At 39.1% G+C, this 19,391-nt stretch overlaps 1 protein-coding gene across 7 annotated transcripts in view; it reads right to left on the bottom strand.

Annotated features, from left to right (window-relative positions):
* Nucleotides 1–19,391, bottom strand: part of B3GALT5 (beta-1,3-galactosyltransferase 5) — a 172,538-nt gene that overhangs the window by 136,127 nt on the left and 17,020 nt on the right. For 5 of the 7 annotated variants that reach the window (XM_049874866.1, XM_049874864.1, XM_049874871.1 and 2 more), the window contains exons 2-3: nt 11,827–11,996; nt 9,106–9,313 (exon numbers count right to left, since the gene is read on the bottom strand). The exons of 1 other annotated variant lie outside the window; for it this stretch is intronic. The gene's annotated coding sequence lies outside the window, so the exon portion shown is untranslated. Of the gene's footprint in view, nt 1–7,203; nt 7,226–9,105; nt 9,314–11,826; nt 11,997–19,391 lie in introns of those variants that run through there. One more of the 7 variants, XM_049874870.1, reaches the window with a different exon arrangement.

The raw sequence follows: 19,391 nt of genomic DNA, 5'->3' as shown, positions 1-19,391 counted from the left end.
CATCTAGGTCAATCAGCATAATAAAATCTATTAAGAAAACATTCTGCATCCCACATTGGAGAGTGGTATCTGGGGTCTTAAATGCTAGCAAGCAGCCATCTAAGATGCATCAATTGGCCTCAACCCACCTGGAGCAAAGAAGAATAAAGAACACCAAAGACACAAGGTAATTATGAGCCCAAGAGACAGAAAGGGCCACATAAATCAGAGACTCCATCAGCCTGAGACCAGAAGAGCTAGATGGTGTCTGGCTACAACCAATGACTGCCCTGAGAGGGAACACAACAGAGAATCCCTGAAGAAGCAGGAAGGCAGTGGAATGCAGACCTCAAATTCTTGAAAAAGACCAGATTTAATGGTCTGACTGAGACTAGAAAGACCCTGGAGGTCATGGTCCCCAGACCTTCTGTTAGCCCAAGACAGGAACTATTCCCAAAGCCAACTCTTCAGATGGGGATTGGACTGGACTATAAGATAGAAAACGATACTGGTGAGGAATGAGCTTCTTGGATCAAGTAGGCACACGAGACTATGTGGGCAGCTCCTGTCTGGAGGCGAGATGAGAAGGCAGAGAGTGACAGAAGCTGGCTGAATGGACACGGAAATACAGGGTGGAGAGAAGGAGTGTGCTGTCTCATTAGGGGGAGAGCAACTAGGAGTATATAGCAAGGCATATATAAACGTTTGTATGAGAGACTGATTTGATTTATAAACTTTCACTTAAAGCACAATAAAAATTTTAAAAAATAAAAGATATTGGCTCAAGACACAACCCAAACTTGGATTGAGTCCTGCCTTATTCACATAACTGCCACTAATCCCATTTCATCAACGTCATAGAGATAGATTTCAAAACACATGGGAAAATGACATCAGGTGACAAAATGGTGGACAATCATACAATACTGGGAATCAGCCAAAGTTGACATATTTTGAGGGTATACAATTCATTACACCTGCTAACTGAAAGGTTGGATGTTGGCTCCACCCAGAGGTACCCTGGAAGAAAGGTCCAGTGATTTACTTCTGAAAAATCAGACATTGAAAACCCTATGGAGGCAGGGCCAAGATGATAGAATAGTCAGACGCTCCCTGTGGTTCCTCTTACAACAAAGACCCAAAAAAACAAGTGAATTGATTATATATGACAATCTAGGAGCCCTGAACATCAAGGACAAAGTTGAGGAGTCAGACTGAGTGGCAGGGGGAGGGAGAGACAGTTCAGAAGCAATGAAGAAGTACCAGACCTGACCTAGCCAGCACCTGCAGGCTGGATAGTTTGGTGCGCGTGGGCTGAGACAACCAGTAGTGCTCAGGGCACATTTTACCACACTGGGAGAAACCGAGTGGTAGAGAGTCTGCACAAGCCTCCAGAGCCAGGGGGAAGAGGCACTGATCTGTGAAAGTTAAGTTCAAGCATCTAACCTACCAAGAAGGATCAAAACAAAGTCATAAAAGTAGAAATCAATAACAGAAAAAGCAAGGAAAAAAAATCAAATGCATCAAATTGAACAACACCTCACTCAAAAACTACTGGGTTATAGAAGAAACCAAGGACAGAATAAAGAAATTCATAGGATCAAATAAGAATGAAAACACATCCTACCAGAACCTTTAAGACACAGCAAAAGCAGTACTCAGAGGTCAACTTATAGCAATAAATGCACACATCCAAAAAGAAAAAAGGGTCAAAATCAAAACATTAACCCTACAACTCAAACAAATAGAAAGAGAGCAGCAAAAGAAGGCCTCAGGCACCAGAAGAGAGGAAATAAAAATTAGAGCGGAAATAAATGAAATAGAAAATAGAAGAACAATTGGAAAAGTCAACAAGACAAAAAGCTGATTCTTTGAAAAGATCAACAAAATTGATAAACCATTGGCTAAACTGACAAAAGAAAAACATGAGAGGAAGCAAATTACCCGAATAAGAAATGAGATGGGTGATATCATAACAGAGCCAACTGAAATTAAAAGAGTCATAACAGAATACTATGAAAAATTGTACTCCAACAAATTTGAAAACCTAAAGGAATGGACAAATTTGTAGAAACACACTACCTACCTAAATTAACACAAACCAAGATAGAAAAACTAAACGAACCTATAATAAGAGATCGAAGAGGTAATTAAAAAAAAACTCCTGACCAAAAAAAAGACCTTGGTCTGACAGCTTCGAAGGAGAATTCTACCAAACTTTCAGAGAAGAGTTAACACCAGTACTACTAAAGGTATTTCAGAGCATAGAAAAGGACTGAATACTCCTGAACTCATTCTATGAAGCCAGCATAACGCTGATACCAAAGCCAGGAAAAGACACCACAAAAAAAGGAAATTACAGACCAATATCCCTCGTGAACATAGACGCAAAAATCCTCAACAAAATTCTAACTAGTAGAATTCAACAACATATCAAAAAAAAATAATTTACCATGACTAGGCGGGATGCATATCAAGTATGCAGGGATGGTTCAACATCATCAGTGTAATCCATCGCATAAATAAACAAAAGATAAGAACCACATGATATTGTCAATCGATGCAGAAAAGGCATTTGACAAAGTCCAACACTCATTCATGATAAAAAAAACTTTCAGCAAAATAGAAAAATAATAAAAATAGGGAATGACAACACACAATACAGGGGAAATCAGCACAACTGGACTAAAGCAAAAGCTAAGAAGTTTCCTGAACACAACCAAACACTTTGAGGGACAGAGTAGCTGGGGCTGAGGTCAGGGGACCACGATTTCGGGGGACATCTAGGTCAATTGGCATAACAAAGTTTATTAAGAAAATGTTCTGCATCCCGCTTTTGTGAGCAGCCATCAATTGGTCATATCAATTGGTCACAACCCACTTGGAGCAAAGAAGAATAAAGAACACCAAAGATACAAGGAAAATGTTAGCCCAATAGACAAAAGTACCACAAAACCCAGAGACTCAATCAGCCTGAGGCCAGAAGAACTAGATGGTGCCTGGCTACTACCAATGACCATCATGACAGGGAACACAACAGAGAGTCCCTGATGGATCAGGAGAAAAGTGGGGTGCAGAACTCAAATTCTAGTAAAAAGACCAGAATTAATGGCCTGACTGAGACTGGAGGAACCCCTGAACCCATGGCCCCGGACACTCTGTTAACCAGGAACTAAAACCATTCCCAAAGCCAACTCTTCAGACAAAAATTAGGCTGGACTATAAAACACAAAATAATACTCATGAAGAGTGTGCTTCTTAGCTGAAGCAGATAAAAAAAAAAAATACATGAGACCAAATGGGCTGCTTCTGTCCAGAGGCAGGATTGAGAAGGCAGGAAGAAACAGGAGCTGGTTGGATGGACAAGGGAAACCTGGGTTGGAAAGAGTGAGTGTGCTGCACATTATACGGATTGCAACTAGGTTCACATAACAATATGTATATAGATTTTAATATGAGAAATTAACTTGAGCTGTAAACTTTCACCTAAAGCACAATAAAAATTAAAAAAAGAAAGCCCTATGGAGTATAGTTCTACTCTGACACATGAGTTTTCCATGAATCAAAATCAACTCCATAGCAATTAGTTTTTTTCTCTCTCTCTTTCGTAGTAACAGACTAAAGAAGCAAGACCATATGATCGTTTCAATAGTTGCAAAAATACGCTGAGCTATACTGATTGATTTTTAACGTTGAGCCAGTCTTACATTTGAGGGATAAATCCCATTTAGTCAGATGTATTACCCATTTTATAAATTGCTGTGTTGTGTGCTGTCAAGTCCATGCCAACTCATGGCAACCCTGTATGACAGAGTAGAACTGCCGCATAGGGTTTCCTAGGTTGTAATCTTTACAGGAGAAAATCGCCAGGTCTTTTCTCCTGTGGAGCAGCTGGTGGGTTCAAACCACCAACCTTTTAGTTAGCAGCTGAGTGCTTAACCGTTGTGCCACCAGGGCCTCATCCTTTTATTAAAACAAAAAAAGTTGCCTTTGAGTTAATTTCAACTCATATCAACCCTATAAGACACGATAGAACTGCCCCATAGGGTTACCAAGGCTGTAATCTTTACAGAAGTAGACTGCTGCATCTTTCTGCTTGGGAGCAGTTGGTGGGTTTGAACCGTCAGTCTTTTGGTTAGCAGCCAAGGGTTTAACCACTGCACCACCAGGGCTCCTTCCTTTCATAAACAGCTGGGCTCAATTTGCTAATATTTTGTTGAGGACTTTTGCATTTATGTCCATAGAGGGTATGGACCTGTAGTATGATTTACCTCAAGTATCATTGTCTGGTTTTGGCATCTAGGTAATTCTGACCTCATAAAATGAGTCAGGAAGCATTCCTTCTATTTTTTGGAAGACGTTTGTAGAATTCGTATTATTTCTTTTTTAAATGTCTCATAGAACTTTCCAATAAAACCTTTTTTTTTCCTTTTTGGGAGGTTTTTAACTAAAAATTCAATTTCTTTAGTAGGTACAGGACTATTCCAGTTGTCCATTTCATCTTGAGTGAGTTTGGATAGTTTGCGTCTTTCAAGGAATTGTCTCATTTCATCTAAATTGTTGGCTTTATGGTCAGGGTTGTTTTTAGTATTCCCTTACTATCTTTTTAATTTCTGTAGGGTCTGAAGTGAGACCCTCTCTTTCATTCTTGTTTTTGGCAAATTATATCTTTTCTCTTTTTTTCTTTCTCAATTTGTCTAGAGATTTATCAATTTTATTGGTCTTTACAAAGAATGAACTTTTTATTTCGTTCATTTCCTCTATTCTCTGTTTTCAATTTCATTGGTTTTCACTTTTATCTATTATTTTCTTCCTTCAGTTTACTTTCAGCTTGATTGTTTATTTAGTTTCTTAAGGTGCAAGTTTAGACTATTAATTTGAGACCTTTCTTTTTGTCTAATAAAAACATTTAACACCATAATTTTTCTTCTTAGCACAACTTTAGCTGAATTCTACTAATTTTGATAGGTTGTATTTTCCTTTTCATTCAGTCCAAAATATATTCTAACTTCCCTTGATATTTCCTCTTTAATCTATGGATTATTTATCATTTCCAAATATTTGGGGATTTTCCAGATACGTTTCTGTTATTGATTTCTGGTTTAATTCTATGATAGTCATACTTTATATGGTTTCAGTTCTTTTAAAATTGTTGAAACTTGTTCTATGGCCTGGAATACAATCTATCTTGGTCTATGTTCTGTGTGACTTGAAAAGAATGTATATACTATTACTGTAAGGTGTAATGTTCCACAAACATCAATTATATCAAATTGCTTCACGGTGTTATTCAGATCTTCTGTATTCTTGCTGATTTATTTGTTCTATCAAATACTAACAGAAAAATGTTGAAATATCCAAGTATAATTGTAGATTTGTTTATTTATACTTTCAATTCTACCAATTTTTGCTTCATGCATTTTTGCATACATTATTCTTCCTGGTGAAATGACCGTTGTATCATTGTATAATGCCTCTCTTTATCCCTGGTAAGATTTTTTGCTCTGAAGTCTACTTTGTCTGATCCTAATGTAGCCACTACAGATTTTCGTTGTTGTTAAGTGCAGTCCAGTCTATTTCAACTTATAATGACCCCATGTGACAGAGGAGAACTGTCCCCATAGGGTTTTCTAGGCTGTAATCTTCGTGGGAACAGATCACCAGGTCTTTCTCCTAGGGAGCCCCTGGGTGGGCTTGAACTGCGGTTAGCAGCTGAGTGCTTAACTATTGCGCCACCAGGGCACCTTTCCCAGATTTCTATTGATTAGTATTCTAATGCTGTATCTTTTTCCTGTCTAACCTAGCCATATCATTATAGGGAGTCTTTGAGTGGTACAAGTTACCATGCTCAGTTGCTAACCAAAAGGCTAGAGGTTCAAGTCCACCCAGAGGCACCTTGGAAGCAAAGCCTGGCAATGAGGAACGTGAACATAGACCAAGAGGCAGTTGCTCAAACAGAACAAATGGATACTGAGTGGTTTAAATTCAGAAAAGGTGTGTGTCAGGGTTGTATCCTTTCACCATACTTATTCAATCTGTATGCTGAGCAAATAATCGGAGAAGCCAGACTATATGAAGAAGAACACAGTATCAGGATTGGAGGAAGACTCATTAACAAGCTGGGATATACAGATGGCACAACTTTGCTGCTGAAAGCAAAGAGTACTCGAAGCACATACTGATGAAGATCAAAGATTACAGCCTTCAGTGTGAATTACATGTCAAAATAAAGAAAACAAAAATCCTCACAACTGAACCAATAAGCACCATCATGATAAAGAAATGATCGAAGTTGTCAAGGATTTCATTTTACCTGGATCCACAATCAACACCCATGGAAGCAGCAGTCAAGAAATCAAGAGACACATTGCGTCGGACAAATTCTGCTGCAAAAAACCTCTTTAAAGTGTTGAAAAGCAAAGATACCACTTTGAGGACTGAGATGCACCTGACTCAACCCATGGTATTTTCAATCACCTCATATGCATGTGAATGCTGGACAATGAATAAGGAAGACCAGAGAAGAATTGATGCCTTTGAATTATGGTGTTGGTGAAGAATATTGAATATACCGTGGACTGCCAGAAGAACAAACAAATCTGTCTTGGAAGAAGTACAGCTAGAATGCTGCTTAGAAGCAAGGATGGCAAGACTTCATTTCACATACTTTGGACACATTATCAGGAGGGACCAGTCCATGGAAAAGGACATCATACTTGGTAAAGTAGAAGGTCAGCAAAAAAGAGGAAGACCCTCAACGAGATGGATTGACACAGTGGCTGCAACAATGGGCTCAAAGATAGCAAGGATTGTGAGGATGGCCAGGACTTGACAGTGTTTCGTTCTGTTGTATATGGGGCTGCTATGAGTCAGAACCGACAATTGCTGTTAGATGCTATCAAATTGATTTGAACTCATACCAACCCCGTGTGAAAGAGAAGAACTTCCCCCATAGAGTTTGCTTGGCATTACAATATATATAAAGTGGGTACCTAGAATGTACCTAGAGTTAATATTTTACCATTTCAAGTAAAATAGAAGACTTACCACAGTATAGTTTCCTTCGCCTTCCCCACTTTATATTATAGCTATCATAGGTAGTATATCTTTGTACATTAAAAACCCTACCAGTCAATGTTATAATTTTTACTTTTGACATTCATACATATTTTAAAACACTTAAAAAGGAAAAAAATAGTCCATCATATTTTCCCAAATATTTACCGTTTCTCTCATTCTTTCTTCATTCCTGAAGTTCCAAGTATTTTCCTGGTATCATTTTCCTTCAGCCTGAAGAATTTCTCTTAGTGTTTCTTTTAGAGCAGGTAATATGGTGACAATTCTTCTAGTCTTTTTTTTTTTTTTTTTTTTGGTCAGCAATCCTGAAGAACACTTTTACTGGATATGGAATTCTGAGTTAACCATTCTGTTTCAACATTTTAAAGATGTTGTTCCACTATCTTCTGGCCTAAATAGTTTCTGATGAGAAATATGGAGTAATTTGAATAGTTGTTCCCCTATATGTACAATTTCAGTTTTCTGTGAGTCCTTTCAAGATTTTTTCCTTGATTTTCAGCAATTTTTTTTTATTCTGTGACTTAAAAGAATATCTGGATCTAAGTATGCTCTTCTTTGACTATATCCTGTTTATCTTATTTGTGCTGTTAGGTGCTTGCTGAGTTTCTTTAGTCTATAAAGTTGTGTCTTACCAAATTTGAGACATTTTCAAGTCATTTTTATATCCATTCTCTCCTTTTCTTCTGGAACTTCAATGACATAGTTACTAGACCTTTTGGTATTGTTCCAAAATCCTTGAAGCTTTGTTTATTTTTTTTTAAAAAAATTTCTCTATTCAGATTGGATAATTCTACTTATCTCTCTTCAAGCTAAGAGTCCTGGTGGCACAGTGGTTAAGCACTCAGCTGCTAACCAAAAGGTTGGCAGTTCAAACCTACCAGCCGCTCCATGGCAGGAAGATGTGGCAGTCTGCTTCCATAAAGATTACAGCCTTGGAAATCCTATGGGGAAGTTCTACTCTGCCCTGTAGGGTCACTATGAGTTGGAATTGACTCAGTGGCAATGGGTTATCTTCAAACTCACTAACTCATTCCCCTGTCATCTTCATTCTGCTATAGAGCTCAGCCAGTATTTTTTTTTTTTTAGATAAAGTATTTTTCAGTTCTAAAATTGCCATATTTCATGTATACTTTCTGTTTGTCTGCTGAGGATTTCCAACTTCCCATTCATTTCAAGAATGTTTACTTTTACCTCATAGAGTATGATTATAATGGCTTCTTTAAAGTTTTTGTCAGATGATTCCAATATTTGGATAATCTTAGGGTTAAAAAAAATTTTTTTTTTTAGGGTTGGCATCTGTTGACTGTGTTTTTTCTTGAGAAATGGTCACATTTTCCTGGTTGTTTGTATGTTGGGTAAATTTGCGTTGTATCCTAAACAGTTTGATATTACATTGTGAGACTCTGGGTCATGTTGAAATCCTCTGGAGAATATTGATTTTGTATTACTATTTTAGCAGTCAACCAACCTGGTTAAGTTCAGATCACAAGTTTTGTCTCACCTTCTGTGACAATGATTTCAGTATCAGTTTTCAAAACCAGAATTATTTCCATGGTTTCAAGTTCCAAGGAGCACCCACCCTTTCCTATTCCTCTGTCCAAAAAAAAAAAAAATTCTCTTCAAGTTTTAATTGCTTCACTGCTAACATTCAGTTCTGTTAAATTGTGGCTCAGAGAAAATCAGTTAAAGAAAGGAGAGAAAAAGATAACTCTTTGGACCACAGGTGCCCCTTTCTCCAATTCCTCCTGCCTTCCAGAAAGATAGGGTTTCTCTCACACTTTTAGCTGCCATTATTGTCTCCACACGATTCCACAACTAAGGCCAACCTTGAGACATGTAGGGAGAGAAAAATAGAGGTAAAATATATGGGAATTCATCCCACACTTGCTGTCTTGCAGAGGTCCCTTTTCCAGGCACTCTGGTAAGAAAGACAGGGTTGTTTTTCAATTTTTTGCTACCTACATTCAATGTAAAATTCCATGGTCAGGACCAATCACAGGTCAAAACTGAGAAATAAAAGAGGAAAATAACAAAATAGAAATCTCATACCTGTATAAGTTTATTCTTCAAGTTTTGACTCCTGATTTTTCCTGCTACTGTTTACTTTTCAGAATCAACAGGTAATTGCTTTTTGTGTTTTTTCCAGAGTTTCTAGTTGTAATCTGTGGGAGAGATAAGCTGTAGGAGGCTCCATCTAGGTCAGCACCAAGAGTAGTTGTCTTAAGTCATTTTAGATGAAGCAATAAAATTTCTTCACCTAAGGAAGGACAAAGATTCTTACTGTTATGCTAACTTCCATCACGTTAATTTTAAATGCTGTATTTTCACTCGGATTATTGAGGGTGCCAAGACAGCAATTATTCCTTGGTTTGTGTCCAATCTGTCCTGACAAATTATTTTACTATTGCTTTTCCAAATTCATGCCCTAAATTCAGAATCACAAAACCGTTAAGACATTTTTTATTCCTCAAATATCTTTGGGGTTTCCTGGAAAGCAGCTAGGTAAACACAGACATTGGCTCCTTGACCTTATAAAAGAAGAGATAAAAATAATTATGCTTGTTTATATTCTCTAGATTTTAATTAAGTCAAAACTACTATGAGAGCTTTTTTATTTACAAAACCCAGGATATAAGAAAACCCAATTTACAAAACCCAGGATATAAGAAAAACCTGGCAAATTAAAAAAGAAATTTAACCTTCCTAGCCTAATTATATAGAAGTAATTAATGTAATTAATTCTCAGATTGAGAAGTCCATTCACATTCATGAACAAAAACTGCTATAACTGTCTACCAATTGATTTGTTTTAATAAAAATTTTTATTTTTACATTTAAATATTCTCAATGGAGAATAATCATAATTCACTTAATATTTTAAAATAAAGCACTGGAGATTTGTCCACACTGTCTAATATATGTTTTTACTCTAAAGTGATTATCGATGATGCCCTTGTAAATTTATGGAAACCCTGGTGGCGTAGTGGTTAAGTGCTACGGCTGCTAACCAAGAGTTTGGCAGTTCAAATCCACCAGGCACTCCTTGGAAACTTTGTGGGGCAGCTCTACTCCATCATATAGGGTCGCTTTGAGTAGGAATCAACTCAATGGCAGTGGGTTTTTCGGTTTTATAAATTTATATGTATTATCACTTAAAGGAAGATATTTTCCTTCAGTCTGGTATTATTGATTATTATAACAAATATAAATAGGCATATGGTTTGCAAAAAAAAAAAAAAATTTTTTTTTTTGCATTTATTTAATTCTCCATGTTTAATCATGAAACTTGTATTTCTTATTTTTTGACCATCCTAACTCTAGGAGAAATTCTTCAAATAAACAAGTCATTTTCTTATTAAGTAGAACCATAGCTACATCAAGAAATTTATCCGTGCTTTTGAATTGGTCACCCTTCTTCTGGAATGCTGGTGTGGGTCCATCTAGTAAGGCATTTGCTAAACATGTTACAACTGCAATTATGATAAGGTTCATTCATGAAGATTAATGTCTGTTTCTAATTGGCCCCAACATTGCACCTTTCGTGTTGGTAATATTGAGGAAAACTAAATTAGTTCTATTGATCAAAAAAAATTTAAGTCTCCACTACCGTCAAGCCGATTCCGACTCATAGCAACCGTGTAGGACAGAGTAGAACTGCTCCATAGAGTTTCCAAGGCTGTAAATCTTCACAGAAGCAGACTGCCACATCTTTCTCCTGCGGAGCGGCTGGTGAATTAGAACTGCCAACACTTTGGTTTGCAGCCGAGCACTTTAACCACTGCACACCAGGGCTCCTCAAGGTTAAAAAAAAAAAAAACCCCGTTGCCGTTGAGTTGATTCTGACTTGTAATGACCCTACAGGACAGTGTAGAGCTGCCCCATAGGGTTTCCAAAGAGCGGCTGGTAGATCTGAACCGTCAGCTTTTTCTTTAGCAGCTGTAGCTCTTAACCACTGTGCCACCAGGGCTCCCTCCTCAAGCTAGATCCTTATAAATATAATGTAAATACCTCAGCTATAAGAAATAATAGCTTTTCTATAAGCCATATAATATTAAAGCTTCCTGATGGCACCATATTACATGAAATAACCAATAACGCTTTTTCACTCAAAAGAAAAAAAAAATACTCAAGGTAAATGAACTTATACTGGTTGAACTAAATATAGTTCAATTTTTGGTTGTAACCTTACACATACTTATTATAACTACTTTCAGACTTCTGTGAAGAAAGGTTAGCAAATTACACCAAAATTACAGGTTGTATCCCTCACTGCTCTGTGTATTTATGGCTAGGTAATATTGTCATACAAGGAGCTCTGGTAGCACAGTGGTTAAGCACTTGGCTGCTAACCAAAAGGTTGGTAGTTTGAAACCAGTGGCTCCATAGAAAAAAGATGTAGCAGCCTAATTCTGTAAAGACTACAGCCTTCAAAATCCTATGGGGCAGTTCTACTCTGTCCTATAGGGGCACTACTAGCTGGAATGGACTCAGTGGCAATGAGTTGTTGGTTTTTTTCAATAACGCCGACAGTGTGGACCTTATAGAGAGGAAGGAGTCTGCTAGCTAGGGAGAGTTTATGTGCCGTTTGGAGATTTTAACACTTCTACATAGGTGGAATTTCAAGCACCTTAATCATCTCTCATTTATGTGCCTATTGAGCCCCAAACTCCTGGGAGGGTCAAGATATTGGTTTTCACCACTTATTATATAGGTTTCCTCCTTGGCTTTGGGCCCCTGAATCAGAATGTCACAATCAAAATTGCTCCTTACAGTAGAAATTATTGTCGTTCTGATAGATGCAGTCAAGTAGGCTCGGTCCCGCGCCATCTTCACAATTGTTGCTATGTTTGAGACCATCGTTGCAGCCGCTGTGTCACTCCAGGACCAAATAAAATGGTCTTTGTATGCTGCCCAACAGTCCTGCTGCATTTAGATAATTCCTGCAGGATAAATCAAGAGTTTTGTTTTTTTTTTTAATTCAAGGACAACAAAATCAGTTGCCCAAGGCAGGAAAAACCCACCCATGGGTTCTTTTTGCATGACTTTTACTTGTCCCAAAAGGAAGCTGGTTAAGAACAACCTAAAAAACATAAGCTATGATTCCTAATCAATGCTGTTGACTTATGCCTTGTTAACGGCCTTAATGCTGGTGCACAGATTCTGCATCAGAAGGAGAATGAAAACTCAAACACATTGGAATTCTGTGAAAATAGCACCTGAAACCAAGATGATAGCATAGAAATGAAAGAATGATAATTTGTCTTTCCTTTGTGTGGCCATCCTCTCCTCTCAGGATGTGGGATGACCAAGAGGAGAGATTGTAAATGATTAATTTCTACTTACAACATCACTTGTCTAGGAATTATCGAAACTGATAATTACTTTCTGACCAATGAACAATGAAGCTTCTTTTGACTATGTACAGATTATATACTAATTCCATGCTACTGCTTAATTATCATAACCACCATGAATGCCTCCTTTCTAGCACTTAAAAACCCCTGACTTCACTGGAAAGAGAGGAGACTCTGTTTTGTAATGGTTTAGTTCTGGTGGTTTTTTATTTATTCTCTGACATGTATATTTTCCCATTCAGCACTCATGGTTACTAGGTGCTGTCGAATCTGTTCCAGCTCATAGCTACCCCATTTACAACAGAGTGAAACACTGCCCAGTCCTGCACCATCCTCGTGATTGTTGTTATACTCAAGCCCATTGTTGCAAACACTGTGATTCATCTCATTGAAGGTCTCCCTCTTTTTTGCTGACCCTCTACTTTACTTTACCAAGCATGATGTCCTTCTCCAGGGAGTTGTCCCTCCTGATAGCGTGTCCAAAGTACATGAGATGAAGTCTCGCCATCCTCCATTCTAAGGAGCATTCTGGCAGTGCTTCTTCCAAAACAGATTTGTTTGTTCTTTTGGCAGTCCATATTCAAGATTCTTCACCAACACCATAACTCAAAGGCATCAATTCTTGTCGGTCTTCCTTGTTCATTGCCCAGATTTCACATGCATTTGAGGCAACTGAAAACACCATGGCTTCAGTCAGGTGTACCTTAGTCCTTAAAGTGACTTTTTGCTTATTAAAACTTTGAGGAGGTCTCTTGCAGCAGATTTGCCCAAAGCAATACGTCTTTTGATTTCTCTACTGCTGCTTCCATGAGTGTTGATTATGGACCCAAGTAAAATGAAATCCTTGACAACTTCAGTCTTGTCTCCAGTTATCATGTTGCTTATAGGTCCAGTGGTAAGGATTTTTGTTTTCTTTATGTTAAGGTGTAATCCATACTGAAGGCTGTGGTCTTCGATCTTCATCAGTAAGTGCTTCAAGTCCTCTTCACTTTCAGCAAGCAAGGTTGTGTCATCTGCATATAACAGATTGTTAATGAGTCTTCCTCCAATCTTGATGCCCCATTCTTCTTCACATAGTCCAGCTTCTTGGATTATTTGCTCAGCATACAGATTGAATAAATGAAAGGATATAATCCTGACACACACCTCTCCTGATTTAAACCACACAGTATCCCCTTGTTCTGTTCCAACTACTGCCTCTTGATCTATGTACATGTTCCTCATGAGCACAATTAAGTGTTCTGGAATTCCCGTTCTTCAAAGTGTTATCCATAATTTATTATGACCCACACAGTCAAATGCCTTTGCATAGTCAATAAAACACAGGTTAACATCTGTCTTAGTTATCTAGTGCTGCTATAACAGAAATATCACAAGTGAATGGCTTTAACAATGAGAAGTTTATTCTCTCATGGTCCAGTAGGCTAGAAGGCCAAATTCGGGGTGCCGGCTCCAGAGGAAGCCTTTCTCTCTCTGTCAGCTCCGGGTCTGTGCTTTCAGCCATGATCCTTCTGACAGCAGATGGATCCATGTCCTCATCTGAATCTAGCTTGAATTTCTGGCAGTTCCCTGTTGATGTATTGCTGCAGCCGCTTTTGAAAGATCTTCAGCAAAATTTTACTTGGGTATGATATTAATGATATGGTTCAATAATTTCCACATTCAGCTGGATCACCTTTTTTTGGAATAGGCATAAATATGGATCTCTTCCAGTTGGTGGCCAGGTAGCTGTCTTCCAAATTTCTTGACATAGACCAGTGAGCACATCGAGCACCACATTCATTTGTTGAAACATCTCAATTGGTATTCTGCCAATTCCTGGAGTTTTGCTTTTCGCCAGTGTCTTCAGTGCAGCTTGGATTTCTTCTTTTATTGTCGTTGGCTCTTGATGATGTGCTACCTTCTGAAATGATTGAAAGTTGACCAATTCTTTTTGATACAGTGAACTTCTTTAAATGCTTCCTGTGTTGTTCAATATTTTGCCCATAGAATCCTTCAACATTGCAGCTCAAGGCTTGAGCTTTTTCTTCAGTTCTTTCAGCTTGAGAAATACCAAGTGTGTTCTTCCCTTTTGGTGTTCTAACTCCAGATCTTTGTACATGTCATTATAATACTTAACTTTTTCTTCTCCAGCTGCCCTTTTAAATCTGTTCAGATCTTTTACTTCCTCATTTCTTCCTTTTGCTTTAGCTACTCAATGTTCAAGAGCAAGTTTCAGAGTCTCTTCTGACATCCGTTTTGGTCTTTTCTTTCTTTTCTGTCTCTGTAATGACCTCTTGCTTTCTTCATGTATGATGTCCTTGATGTCATTCCACAACTCGTCTGGTCTTCAGTCTTTAGTTAATGTTCAATGGGTCAAATCTATTCTTGTGACCCATTTTTGTGATGGCCTCTAAATTCAGGTGAGATATACTCAAGGTTGTACTTTGGCTCTTGTGGACTTGTTTTAATTTTCTTCAGCTTCAACTTAAACTTGCATGTGAGCAATTGATGGTCTATTCCACAGTAGGCCCCAGCCTTGTTCTGACTGATCATCTCTTTCCATAGATGTACTGAATTTGATTCCTATGTATTCCATCCAGCGAGGTACACATATATAAAAAAAAAATAGTTACTGTTTATGTTGTTGAAAAAAAGTATTTCAATGAAGAAGTCGTTGATCTTATCAAATTCTACCATGTGATCTCCAGCATTGCTTCTTTCACCAGGGCTACATTTTTCAACTACTGATCCTTCTTGTTTCTTTCTCATTCCAACCACCAGTAATTATCAATGCATCCTAAATACATGTTCAGTCAATTTCAGACTGCAGAAGTTGGTAAAAATCTTCAATTTCTTCACCTTTGGCCTTGGTGGTTGGTGAGTAAATTTGAATAATAGTCGTATTAACTAGTCTTCCTTGTAGACAGCTGGATATTATCCTATCACTGACAGCGTGTACTTCAGGATAGATCTTGAAGTGTTCTTTTTGACGATGAATGCAACGCCATTCCTCTTCAATTTGTCATTCCTGACACAGTAAACCACATGATTGTCCAATTCAAAATGTCCAATACCCATCCATTTCAGCTCACTAATGCCTAGGATATCAACATTTATACATTCCATTTCATTTCTGATGATATCCAGTTTTCTTAGTTATACTTCATACATTCCACATTCCAATTATTAATGGATGTTTGCAGCTGTTTCTTCTCATTTTGAGTTGTGCCACATCAGCAAATGACAGAACCAATGTAGTTCCACAAGTTCTGTGGTAGAGTTGCTCAGCATCTATTCCCACACACATTTCACGTAGACCTGGCCTACAAGATCCCACCTTTCCAGGTTATCCCCACCTGCTGGTAGTCCGCGGGCTTCATTCATCTGCCCGCAGACCTTGGTCTGAACCTTGGCACTCCTGGCTAGTACAACAAGTAGCCAGCAAGGGCAGCGTCATCATTCTGCCAGCACCTTCCAAGAGGTAAGTGCCCTTCCTAGGCCCACCTTCCCAGTCCCGTTCATGTTGACATTGAAAAGAAAGGTCCGGGGAAAGAGGAAGCTTATTGATGGCCATCCGCCAAATTTAGCTCCAAATTAAAGAGAACATGAATATTAAATCAGGTAGGACGCAAGACAACAGGCAAAAACTAGTACTGAGTGGGCAAACATAGGACGACTGAGTCAGTGATGGTTAATTTTATGTGTCAACTTGGCTGGGCTATAGTGCCCACTTGTTTGGTCAAACACTAGTCTAGACTCAGTTATGAAGTAGTTGTTGTTAGTTGCCACTGAGCTGGCTTCAACTCATAGTGACCTTATGTATAACAGAACAAAATGTTGCCCTGTCCTGCACCACCTTTATGAGCATTGCTGTGTTCGAGTCTGTCAGTTTGTCATGCTGTGGTGACTTACATGTCGCTATGACGTTGAAAACAATGCACCAATATTTCAAATACCAGCAGGGTCACCTATGGTGGACAGGTTTCAGTGGAGCTTCCAGAATAAGACAACTAGGAAGAAAGGTGTGGCAATCTACTTCCAAAAATTAGCCAATGAAAACCTATGGATGAAGTAGCTACATGTGATTAAATCCGTTGGCCTTAAATAAAGCAGATCATTCTCCATAATGTGGGTGGGCCTCACCTAATCAGTTGAAGGCATTAAGAGCGCAAATGAGTTTCCCTGGGGTACGTTCTGCATCCTGACTATAAATAGACATTTTGCCAGAATTCCTACACTCTTTACTCTTCCTGTTGCTTGACCTACCAATTTTGGGGTAGCAGACTGTAGAATCTCCAGCCTGTCACCTGACCACAGATATTGGACTTGCCAGTCCCCTCCACAGTTGCTTGAGTCAGTTCTTTAAAGTAAACATGTGTATCTTACTGATTCTGTTTCTCTAGAGAACACTGACTAAGACAGACTACCACCCCGCTCAGACATCATCTCTCTCCAAACAGCCTTTAGACTAAAAGACTCGATTCTGATTCAAAACTCTTGTAATTGTTAAGATTGTGCGCCAGCTTGGCTGGGCCATGATTCTCAGTGGTTTGGCAGTTACGATGTAGTTTGGCAGTCACATAATGATGTGATCACCTCTATGTTGAGATCTGATATAATGTGATCAGTGCCATGATGGGATCCATTTTGAGCAGCCAATTAGTTGAAAGAGAGTTGAAAGGAAAGCCTGCATCCAGTATAGATCGGCTTTCTGGCAAGGATCACTGGCTTTTGCTCGCTCTGCATCCTGAAGCTTGGTTCTGTTCATCTGACTTCCAGTTCTTGGGACTTGAGCTAGCAACTTACCTGCTGTCTTGCCTGCTGATCTTGGGACTTGTTGGTCTCCACAGCCTGTGAGCCAGAGCCTAGTGTGTGACTTGCCGATCTTGGGTCTGCCAACCCCTGTGGCTACATGGATCAGGAGAAGCCTCCAGCCTGACCCACGGACTTGGGATGTTCCAGCCTCTACAACAGTGTGAGCTATTTGCTTAACATAAATCTCTCTGTTTTGCTTCTCTAGAGAACCCAACCTAAGATACCCTTTATCCAACTAGATCCCCTTGGACACAGGTCTTCAGCTGCCCAGCCACCTGAGCCTCCTGTCCTTCCAGAGCCAGCTCCAGTACCATTGCTCTCACCACAGCTGTGTCCCTGCCAGGGCCAGGAATGAGCCTGAACACTCCTGCCCACCAGGGAACCCCACCTGCCTGGTGCCAGCACTGACTTAACCCATGCAGTGCTCAGCAAGAACACAACAGAACAAACTGCCTCTAGAAAAAAGAGTTACAGAAAAGCAAACCATACCACTCCCTTGATAAAATGTACAAAGTCCTGGACAGGCCTCAATTTAGATAAAAATTTATCAAGGAGAGAAAGGAGATTAAATAAAAATATGCACTAGTAAAATGCAAGAATCCTTATAACATGAACCAAAAAAAAAAAGGTCCTTCCATATACAGGTTCATAAGCTTGGGCAAGCTGCTTAAATATTCTCGGCTATAAGGGCTGCGTACGGGCTCCATGAGACTGGCCCTGGCTCACAGTGGTCCTCAGCTAATGCCAGATGAATGAGTGAGTGAGTGAATGAATGAGTGAGTGAGTGAAAGAATGAGTGAGTGAGTGAATGAGTAAGTGAATGAGTTCAGGGTGGAATGAGATCCAGAACAGGTTTTAAAAACATAGGTAAAGATTTATTTAAATTGGCCATTGCTAACTAAAGTCTTCCTAATTGTATGATTCCACTTATAGGAAATATCTAATACTGGGGCCCTGGTGCAGTGGTGAAGAGCTACGACTACTAACCAAAAGGTCGGCAGTTCAAATCCAATAGCTGCTCCCTGGAAACCCTACGGGACAGTTCTACTCGGTCCTATAGGGTCACTATGAATCGAAATTGACTTGACAGCAATGGTCTACAGACCGAAGTTTATCAGTGGTTACCAGGACCAGGCAGGACGGAGGGGGAGTCATTGCTTAGGGGACACTGAGCTTCTGTTAAGGGTGATGGAAAAAGTCGAGAATGGTTAATGGTGACGGTTGAGCAACATTATGAACGTAATTAATGCCACCAAACAGTGCATGTGAAGACTTTGAAATGGCAAATGTTTTGTTACATCTATATTTGCTGCAATAAAAAAAAAAAGATTAAGCACAGCATCTAGAGTTAAAACCAAATGGGGTAGGCAGCTTGAAAAAGTTTGAAGCGTTGCGAGAATTACCAAAATGTGACACAGAGACACAAAGTGAGCACATGCTGTTGGAAAAATGGTATTGAATGGCTTGGTCCACGCAGGGTTGCCACAAACCTGCAATTTGCAAAAAATTCAATATTCACACAGCACAATAAAGTGAAGCTCAATAAAACGAGGTATGCCTGTATCTATCTATACATGTATGTATGCATATCTGCATATACACACATTGGTTTGCTTGCAGGAACTGCTGACAGTGGGATCACCGCCTCCCATGTCACATGGCATCGTTCTCCTGAATTTTATTTTACCTTTTTTGATAATTTCAAACAAGTTATTTTTGTTGTTTTATATAGCCCGTGATCCAATGGGTTTTCAGTCACCTCATATGCATGTGAAAGCTGGACAACGAATAAGGAAGATTGAAGAATTGATGCCTTTGAATTATGGTGTTGGCGAAGAATAATGAATATACCATGGACAGCCACAAGAATGAAAAATCTGTACTTGGAAGAAGTACAGCCAGAATGCTCCTTAGAAGCAAGGATGGTGAGACTTCATCTCATGTATTTTGGACATGTTATCAGGAGGGACCAGTCCCTGGAGAAGGACATTATGCTCGGTAAGGTAGAGGGTCAGCGAAAAAGAGGAAGACCCTCAACAAGATGGGTTGACACAGTGGCTGTAACAATGGGCTCAAACATAGCAACGATTGTGAGGATGGTGCAGGACCGGGCAGTGATTTGTTCTGTTGTACATAGGGTCGCTATGAGTCAGAACCAACTTGACAGCATCTGACAACATTTTT

The sequence above is a fragment of the Elephas maximus genome, chromosome 2 (assembly GCF_024166365.1).
Source record: "Elephas maximus indicus isolate mEleMax1 chromosome 2, mEleMax1 primary haplotype, whole genome shotgun sequence".
In the NCBI taxonomy this organism is placed as follows: Eukaryota; Metazoa; Chordata; class Mammalia; order Proboscidea; family Elephantidae; genus Elephas; species Elephas maximus.
Note: the sequence above shows the minus strand (reverse complement) of the source record. Positions and strands in the feature narration are given on the sequence as shown.